Genomic DNA, 9378 nt, shown 5'->3' with positions numbered 1-9378 from the left:
TATACGAAAATTTTTGTAAACAATCAAAAATGTGTAACCAAAATACCACAATATCACTCATATCCCAATGGGAATTCAAGAAGTTAAAATTATGTTTTCCATGAAAATTTGAAAGAACAGTGGTGAAACCATTTTTCACAAAGTATTGATTGGTTGCTATAGCAGTTACATTCTTAATTTCTGCTTCCTTTTTCAGTCTTAGCTTTCTCTCTTTCATATAAGCTGTTTTCCCAATTTCTCACAATTATCATATTGATGAATTTCTTATTTATCTAATTTCAGATTAGATAAATTTGCCAGTACTAAATGAAAGTTTCTTCAATTCCCAAGTCATTCTACTTTCACTACCCTTTATTTCATTTAAATTAAACCCACAGAGACACTGATTCCCACAAACTATGAATTGAAATTGTTTGACAGTATCAACCTTTGTTTCTATAAAATAGCATACTGCATGTCAATGGATTCACTATTTCACTTTCTTTGTTGTTTTAGTCCTTACAGGTGGCATATCAGTGAACATGTGATTTTAAATAAACCTGGCTTGGCTTTCTACAACTATGAAAGTATTTTACAAGGTATAATAACAATACAGAATTGTGTTTCAATGTTATAGCATTTTTGTAAATGTTTCCAGGCACTTGGTAATGATGTTTTGTATCAAATGCCATTAGCTCTAAATCTGTAGTTCTTATGGAAAAGAATATCAATCAATATTGAGCAAATTGTGCTGTCTTTCCTGCTACATAAAATTTATTCAGTTATAATAATCTCATTCATACTGACACTACAATGTAAAGCTGAAGATAGTATAGTTTACCTTGAACATAGCACCTGCCCCTGTATATGATATTTGAGTTTCTCCTGCACCAGCTATCAAATTAAGTTCAGTTAAATTGTGCAGGAGAACATCAAAATTTATTTCAGGGTTCTTCAAATGATTATAAAATTTGTGATTTGTTCTGTTTGAAAGTAAAACAAGAAATAAGTTTAGTTCACCTTCAAACAAAATGTTTAATTATGAAGATAACATATTTAAAAACATTATTCATCTATAAATTAAACTTCAGTATTTTATTACCTTATATTCATAATTTTGTTATTGTTGTATTAACTGTAATCATTATTAAAATTATGAAGTTGCTTCACTTATGTCATGTAGTTCAGATATCAAAAAATATTAATGTTGATTTTCTTTACAGATAGTATGTGAATCAAGGCATTTTTAAATGTCACTAGACAAAGAAATGACATTAATGATCAGAAAAGTCTACACGACTACAAGGCACATTTTATCCAATTTCCAATTTATTATATGGATTCTAGCTCCAATATTAACAAGAATTTGAAAATCACATTTGTCTTGCACTTATTACTCCACTCTGTTTCTCTGTGAATTCTTCATCAGAAGGTTCATCTCTGACAAGTCAGTGTGCGTGTAATATTTATCTGCACTAACTTTCCTTATTCTGTATTGGACCAATTGACTTACTTGCATGAAATTCATTATGTTTGCAGTCAAACTTTGTTTACTGAGATTCACTTGCTACATACCACAATCAGTCCCTTTGACAACACTTTGGTCCCATGTTATTCAGATTCACCCCTCAGTCCTCAGCACCAACTTTGTTGAACAGTGAAGGTGGTGGAAATGTGCATCCAGCATATAGATGCTAAACAGACCTCTGATAGGAAGAAGCTAAAAAGCTGGATGACAGAAGAATGGCAGTACACCTGGGACAGCACCAGCACAGGAGGAAGACTTTATAACCACCTACCAGATGTTAGGGAACACACAAAAATAAGTTTCCTAATTTCTTTCAAGGGGATGGTTCACATGCTGATGGCCATGAATTATAGCCTAATTATGGCCTCATGAAAAAGCAGTAAATAAATAAATGTAAACTTTGGAAACATTAAATTCTTGCTCCAGGAGAAAAGAGTGGTGTTATGTTGGTAAAAGTTAAAAGCAGAAGACCTGTCAGACCCCACCATGACAGTGCCCAATAAAGTTGTGAAGATGAGGGGAAATAAAAATGAAGGAGGGAGTGTCAGAAAAACTGAAAGGTCAAACATAGTACATTGTGACAGCTTCTGTCCAGAGATGATAGGACAGAGTAAGGAGTAAAGATGGATTAAGAGTAATAGAAATGAAAAGTGAAATGAATAGTGCAATTAAGATTACAAGGTAAGTGGAAAAGGAGATGAAGCAAAATACCAAAGAGAGTGAGACAAAAGAGAGCAAAGATTAAAAATATAAATGAGTACATATAGTGAATAAAAGTACAGAATAAAATTCAATAATAAAACACAGATGTGGAGAACTGAATGTTAATGAAAGTTAAGTGCAGGATGGCAGCAAAACTCAAGAATATGTTGGAGATCAAGTTCTCATTCTCATAGTTCAGGGAGACTAGTATCAGATGGGAGGGTCCAAATAGACCATATGATGTAGCACACATCATATCTCTTGGGTCATGCTGTACAGCTTGTTCACAATTGACTACTGGTTGTTCCTAAAGTGGATAGTTCTTTTGTGTTCATTCATGTGATCATCCAGTTTAAGGGTGGTAATTCCTACATAAATGGTCATGTGAGCAACACATTTTATTTGGTAAATAACATGCTAAATCAAACACAGCACACCCATCACATCTCCACTCAAGTCCTATCACAGTCATAATCAAACATCTCACAATTTATTGATTCCTATATCTCTCATCCGATTCACTCTCTGACCCTGAGACATATGTTTTTCTTTCTTCAAAAAGCCTAACCATCTGTCCCATATTTAAATCCAGTCACACTGTCCTGGTCAAAGAACTCCTCTCATTCATCCATTATCTCAAGTGGAAATACTACTTCGTCCTCCAGTCACAACTTAAAACCAACATTAGCAAGCACTGAACCCTGCTTAGAACAGTTCTAACACAAATCAAATAGAGAACAAATAGAGACTTTTCCTTCCAAACCATCCTTTAGATGCATTCCAGGAAACTCTTACTTCCAACACCAACACCCCATCTTTCATGAAAAATATCGCTGAAATGCCAAAACTCACTTTAGTTGAAGGTAGACTGTTCTATGATCATCCTTCTTGTGGAGTGGACAAATGCTCCACTACTGTGATACGTGACTGTGTGGTTTCATTAGCTCTTGAACACCACAATGTACGAAAATATTCCTAATGACACAATTCCTTTTTATCCGGCAAACCCTAAAAATCATAAGCCCTTCACAAGAACTCTCATTTGCTATCACTTCCAACATATCATGCAGAGCCTCCCAACCTACATAAAAGACATCAACCAATAACCGCTGGAGAGGCTCACGTCAATTTCAAATTCTCTCCTACATGGACCCTCCTTAGCATCATCGATACAACCTCACTCTACACCAGAATACCATTTATACACGGTCTCTCAACCTTAGAACACTGCCTGTCCAAATTCCCACCTGAGAGTCTCCTTAAATCCTCATTTATAGCTGCCCTAGCTGACCTCATACATACCTACACTTACTTCACATTCAAGCACCACACCTACAAACACATTAGAGGAATTGCAGTGGGAACAAGGATGACCTCATCCAATCCTAACCTTTTTAGTGGTTGCATGTAAGAGCCTTGAGCCCCAACAGCTGAGATCCCTTGCTGGACAAATTTATCTATTATACCTTTACAGAATGCACTCAAAGCAAAGGAGAACTCCTTAACTTTCTATAACAGATTAAGTCCTTTTCCTGAATCAAATTTGAATCACCGTTTTCTAAATATGAAGTGACTTTTCTTGACACTGACCTGCATCTAATTAATATTAATCCAGACTTCACACCATATAAAATTACCATAACAATACTGTTGACAGTTGCCACCCCTTCCGCATGAAATGCTCCCTTCCCTGCAGCACAGGAATCCATGGCAAAGCTATCTGCTCCACCACCGAATTAACACTGACCCTAACAACTTTCAGAGGCTTTCCTCCTCTACAACTATCCCACAGATTATACCCTCATACAACCATCTGATAAATGTGAGACGAAAGTGAAAAAGCCCATAATGTAATTTACTTCATTCTGTACAATATTGTAATGATTTGAATGTTGTTTGAATCCAACAGAATCAATAATATCATTTACAGCAATCAACATCAGTATTCTGAAAAAGGACCTCTTGTTGTTATGTGGAAATAATATTGGCCTGACAGGCGAAGAAAATGGACCCATTAGGTTTCTTGGTGCAGTAATTCCAGCAGGGATGACAAAACAACAAAGATATTCTCTTTTTAAAAACATCAGGACCTACTGCAAAGAGGAATACAACGGCATTCTGTGTCATGAAGTAGAACCAAAACCTCAAGCCAGTGACAATGAGGATTCTGAGGAAGAACCTTACCAGCCAACTATTCCAGAACCAAAGAAAAAGAGATGAAAATACTATTTGTGAACACTCTTGAACCCCTTCAGACACAAATATTTTGGAAGCAGAAAATCAAATCCTTTAGCCACTATCAAATATGGGGATTTTGTGAATTCAAAATTTTGGGTTGGGGACCATTAATGGGTTCAAAATGAAAATTTAGTACAAGAGATGCCATAACACCGTAAAAATATAAATATCTTGACCAAAAAAAGAAAGAAAGAGAGACATAGAGAGCTGTGAAGTGCACACTAACTTCTCATATTTTGCGGTCAATTTATTTGGTGTTAAATTTTTGTACATTATAATGTGCTATACATCTTAAGTATAAAGTTAACTTTAAAAAAGTCTATACCATCTGACAATGGACATTTGAAGGGTAGTATATAAATGCAGGCTTATTTCTTAAGTATGTCAATTAAACAATGGTAATAAAGTGAAACTTTGAAACACATAATCTCAGAACACCTGTTTTTCATCAGCAATATTCAATCTGCCATAACTCACTCAAATTTAGAGATAGAAATTATTTTTTATGTATATTTTTTCAGAATTTAATGCTGAACCTACAAATTACAGTAGTTCAAAATTCAAAATTTTTGCCAAGAGGTCCCTTCCTGCTTCGCACCCAGACCTCACATTTCTCAGTACATTACTCCAACATAGATATGACTTCCTCATGTCAAGTTTGAAATGAGATCATCTCTCACTGACATCCTTCCAACATCATGCACAGTCAGCTTCCATTATGGTCCTAATATCTGCGACATCCTTGTCAAACCATACATCATTTCCAGACCATTGTCCCTACCACAGTGACATGCATTTGTTTTATTTCTACAAGAGAAGCTAAATGCAAATTTTCCTAGATTTAGCTTTAAAATGCTTGCACAATGAAATATTTCCATAAAAACTTTCATTTCCCGTTTCACTCCCATATGGGTTGAATTTCCAAAAACAATGAAACGCATATTTTTTATTTCTAACTAAGAGGCCTAATTTACATTTTCATCAGTTTAGTTATAAAAATGCTTTCATAATACACTGAAGAGCCAAAGAAACTGGTACACCTGCCTAATATCATGTAGGTCCCCCCACGAGCATGCATAAGTTTCGCAAGACAATGTGGCATGGACTCGACTAATGTCTGAAGTAGTGCTGGAAGTAATTGACGCCATGAATTCTTCATGGCTGTCCATAAATCTGTAAGAATACAAGGGGATTGGATATCTCTTCTGAACAGCATGTTCCAAGGGATCTCAGATATGCTCAATAATGTTCATGTCTGGGAAGTTTGGTGGCCAGCAGAAGTGTTTAAACTCAGAAGAGTGTTTCTAGAGCCAATCTGTGACAATTCTGCCCATGTGTGGTATCACATTATCCTGCTGGAATTGCCTGCCAGAATGCACAGTGGGTATGAATGGATGCAGGTGATCAGATAGGATGCCTACGTACGTGTCACCTGTCAAGAGTCACATCTAGATGTATCAGGGGTCCCATACCACTCCAACTGCACACGTCCCACACCATTACATAGTCTCCACAAGCGTGAACAGTCCCGTGCAGACATGCAGAGTGCATGGATTCGTGAGATTGTTTCCACACCTGTACACGTCAGTCTGCTCGATACAATTTGAAATGAGACTCATCTGACCATGCAACATATTTCCAACCATCAACAGCCAAATGTCAGTGTTGACAGTTCTGGGCGAAGTATAAAGCTTTGTGCCATGCAGTCATCAAGGGTAGATGAGTGGGCCTTTGGCTCTGAAAGCCCATATCGATGATGTTTCGTGGAATGGTTAATACGATGACACTTGTTGATGGCCTAGCATTGAAATCTGCAGCAAATTGTGGAAGGTTTGCACTTCTGTCACTCTGAACAGTTCACTCCAGTAGTCATTAGTCCTGTTCTAGCCAGATCTTTTTCCAGCCACAGCAATGTCAGAGATTTGATGTTTTACCGAACTCCTGATATTCACAGTATGCTCAGGATATGGCTGTACGGGAAAATCCCCAATTCATTGCTACCTTGGAGGTGCTGTGTCCCATCGCTCGTGTGCTGACTATAACACCACGTTCAAATCTTGACAACCTGACATTGTAGCAGCAGTAACTGATCTAACAACAGTGCCAGACACTTGTTTCGTATATAGGCATTGCCGACAACAGCGCTGTATTCTGCCTTTTTACATATCTCTGTATTTGAATATGCATGCTTATATCAGTTCCTTTGGTGAATCAGTGTAAAATACATTCATAAAAAATCTCAACCCCTATTTCATCCCCTTAGAAGTGCAATTTCCAGATACACTCAAACAGGTGTTTCTTTATTTGTAACGGAGAACAGTACTTTAGTAATGATATATTAAAAAAAAAAGCTTTCACCCTCTACTTCACCCACATAGGGTTAAATTTCCAAAAATGCTGAAACATTTATTTCTTTATTTCTGACAGAGAAGCCAAACACCAATTTCCATAGCTCTAGCTTCAAAATAGCCTTAATAGTGATTTTTTTTAAATGTCTTATACCCTATCTGACCCCTTAGGGTTGGAATTTCAAAAAATCCCTTCTTAAAAGACACCTACAGTATAAGATCCACACCTCCTCCAAATTTCTAACCTTAGAAGTTTGAGCTGGGCAATGATGAGTCACACAGTCAGGACACTGCCTTTTATATTTCGGGAGATTGAAGATGAAAGGGTTAAAACCATTGTGAGAGCAAGCGAGAAGGATGTAACATTAGCCCAAATGGTGGATCAAACATTAACAGTGGAAGATACCACAGTCACCTCTTGTAATAAAAAGTTCAGTGAATCCAGTTGCCCAAGAGATTACTGTTTTAAATGGGAGAGGAGGTCATTGCACTAGGAACTGCGCTATAGAGAGACATGTCAGGAATATATGTGTCCTGCAGCCAGGTTGTAGGAGAGCACAGAAATGGATGCCCACTCCTCTGTAGCTACTGAAAAGGATAGCTGAAGGACTATTCATAAGCCATTATGGAGAAACTGAAAGCATGCAACCAATTGTGTGCCACTACTTCAAAGTCAAGTGATAAGGTGAGACACACCATATGATATGATGAGATCCTTTATACACCATGTGATCAAAAGCATCCAGACACCCCCAAAAACACGTTTTTTATATTAGGTGCATTGTGCTGCCACTTACTGCCTGGTAATCCATATCAGCAACCTCAGTAGTCATTAGACATTGTGAGAGAGCAGAATGGGGCACAACACATTACTCATGGACTTCGAATGTGGTCAGGTGATTGGGTGTCACTTGTGTCATATGTCTATATGTGAGATTTCCACACTCCTAAACATCCCTAGGTCCACTGTTTCCAGTGTAATAGTGAAGTGGAAACGTACATCGCAAAACCATACAGGCCGATATTGTCTGTTGACTGACGGAGACCACCAACAGTTGAAGAGGGTCATAATGTGTAATAGGCAGACATCTATCCAGAGCATCACACAGAATTCCAAACTGCATCAGGATCCACTGCAAGTACTATGACAGTTAGGAGGGAGGTGACAAAACTTGGATTTCATGGTCAAGCAGCTGCTCATAAGCCACACATCATGCTGGTAAATGTCAAACTAAGCCTCACTTGGTGTAAGGAGCATAAACACTGAATGAATGAACAGTGAAAAATGTTGTGTGGAGCGACAAATCACGGTACATAATGTGGCGATCCGATGACAGGGTGTGGGTATGGCGAATGCCGAGTGAACGTTATCCGCCAGCATGTGCAGTACCAACAATGGTGGTGGTGTTATGGTGTAGACATGTTTTTCATGGAGGGGCTTGCACGCCTTGTTGTTTTGGGTGGCACTATCGCTAAAAAGGGAAATGGATAAGTTAAAGTTAGATATAGTGGGAATTAGTGAAGTTCGGTGGCAGGAGGAACAAGACTTTTGGTCAGGTGATTACAGGGTTATAAATACAAAATCAAATAGGGGTAATGCAGGAGTAGGTTTAATAATGAATAAAAAAATAGGAGTGCGGGTTAGCTACTACAAACAGCATAGTGAACGCATTATTGTGGCCAAGATAGACACAAAGCCCATGCCTACTACAGTAGTACAAGTTTATATGCCAACTAGCTCTGCAGATGATGAATAAATAGATGAAATGTATGACGAGATAAAAGAAATTATTCAGGTAGTGAAGGGAGATGAAAATTTAATAGTCATGGGTGACTGGAATTCAAGAGTAGGAAAAGGGAGAGAAGGAAACATAGTAGGTGAATATGGGTTGGGGGGAAGAAATGAAAGAGGAAGCCGCCTTGTAGAATTTTGCACAGAGCATAACTTAATCATAGCTAACACTTGGTTCAAGAATCATAAAAGAAGGTTGTATACCTGGAAGAATCCTGGAGATACTAAAAGGTATCAGATAGATTATATAATGGTAAGACAGAGATTTAGGAACCAGGTTTTAAATTGTAAGACATTTCCAGGGGCAGATGTGGATTCTGACAACAATCTATTGGTTATGAACTGCAGATTGAAACTGAAGAAACTGCAAAAAGGTGGGAATCTAAGGAGATGGGACCTGGATAAACTGAAAGAACCAGAGGTTGTAGAGAGTTTCAGAGAGAGCATAAGGGAACAATTGACAGGAATGGGGGAAAGAAATACAGTAGAAGAAGAATGGGTAGCTCTGAGAGATGACGTAGTGAAGGCAGCAGACGATCAAGTAGGTAAAAAGGCGAGGGCTAATAGAAATCCTTGGGTAACAGAAGAAATATTGAATTTAATTGATGAAAGGAGAAAATATAAAAATGCAGTAAATGAAGCAGGCAAAAAGGAATACAAACGTCTCAAAAATGATATCGACAGGAAGTGCAAAATGGCTAAGCAGGGATGGCTAGAGGACAAATGTAAGGATGTAGAGGCTTGTCTCACTAGGGGTAAGACAGATACTGCCTACAGGAAAATTAAAGAGA

This window comes from Schistocerca americana, chromosome 1 (assembly GCF_021461395.2).
Source record: "Schistocerca americana isolate TAMUIC-IGC-003095 chromosome 1, iqSchAmer2.1, whole genome shotgun sequence".
Taxonomy (NCBI): Eukaryota; Metazoa; Arthropoda; class Insecta; order Orthoptera; family Acrididae; genus Schistocerca; species Schistocerca americana.
Note: the sequence above shows the minus strand (reverse complement) of the source record.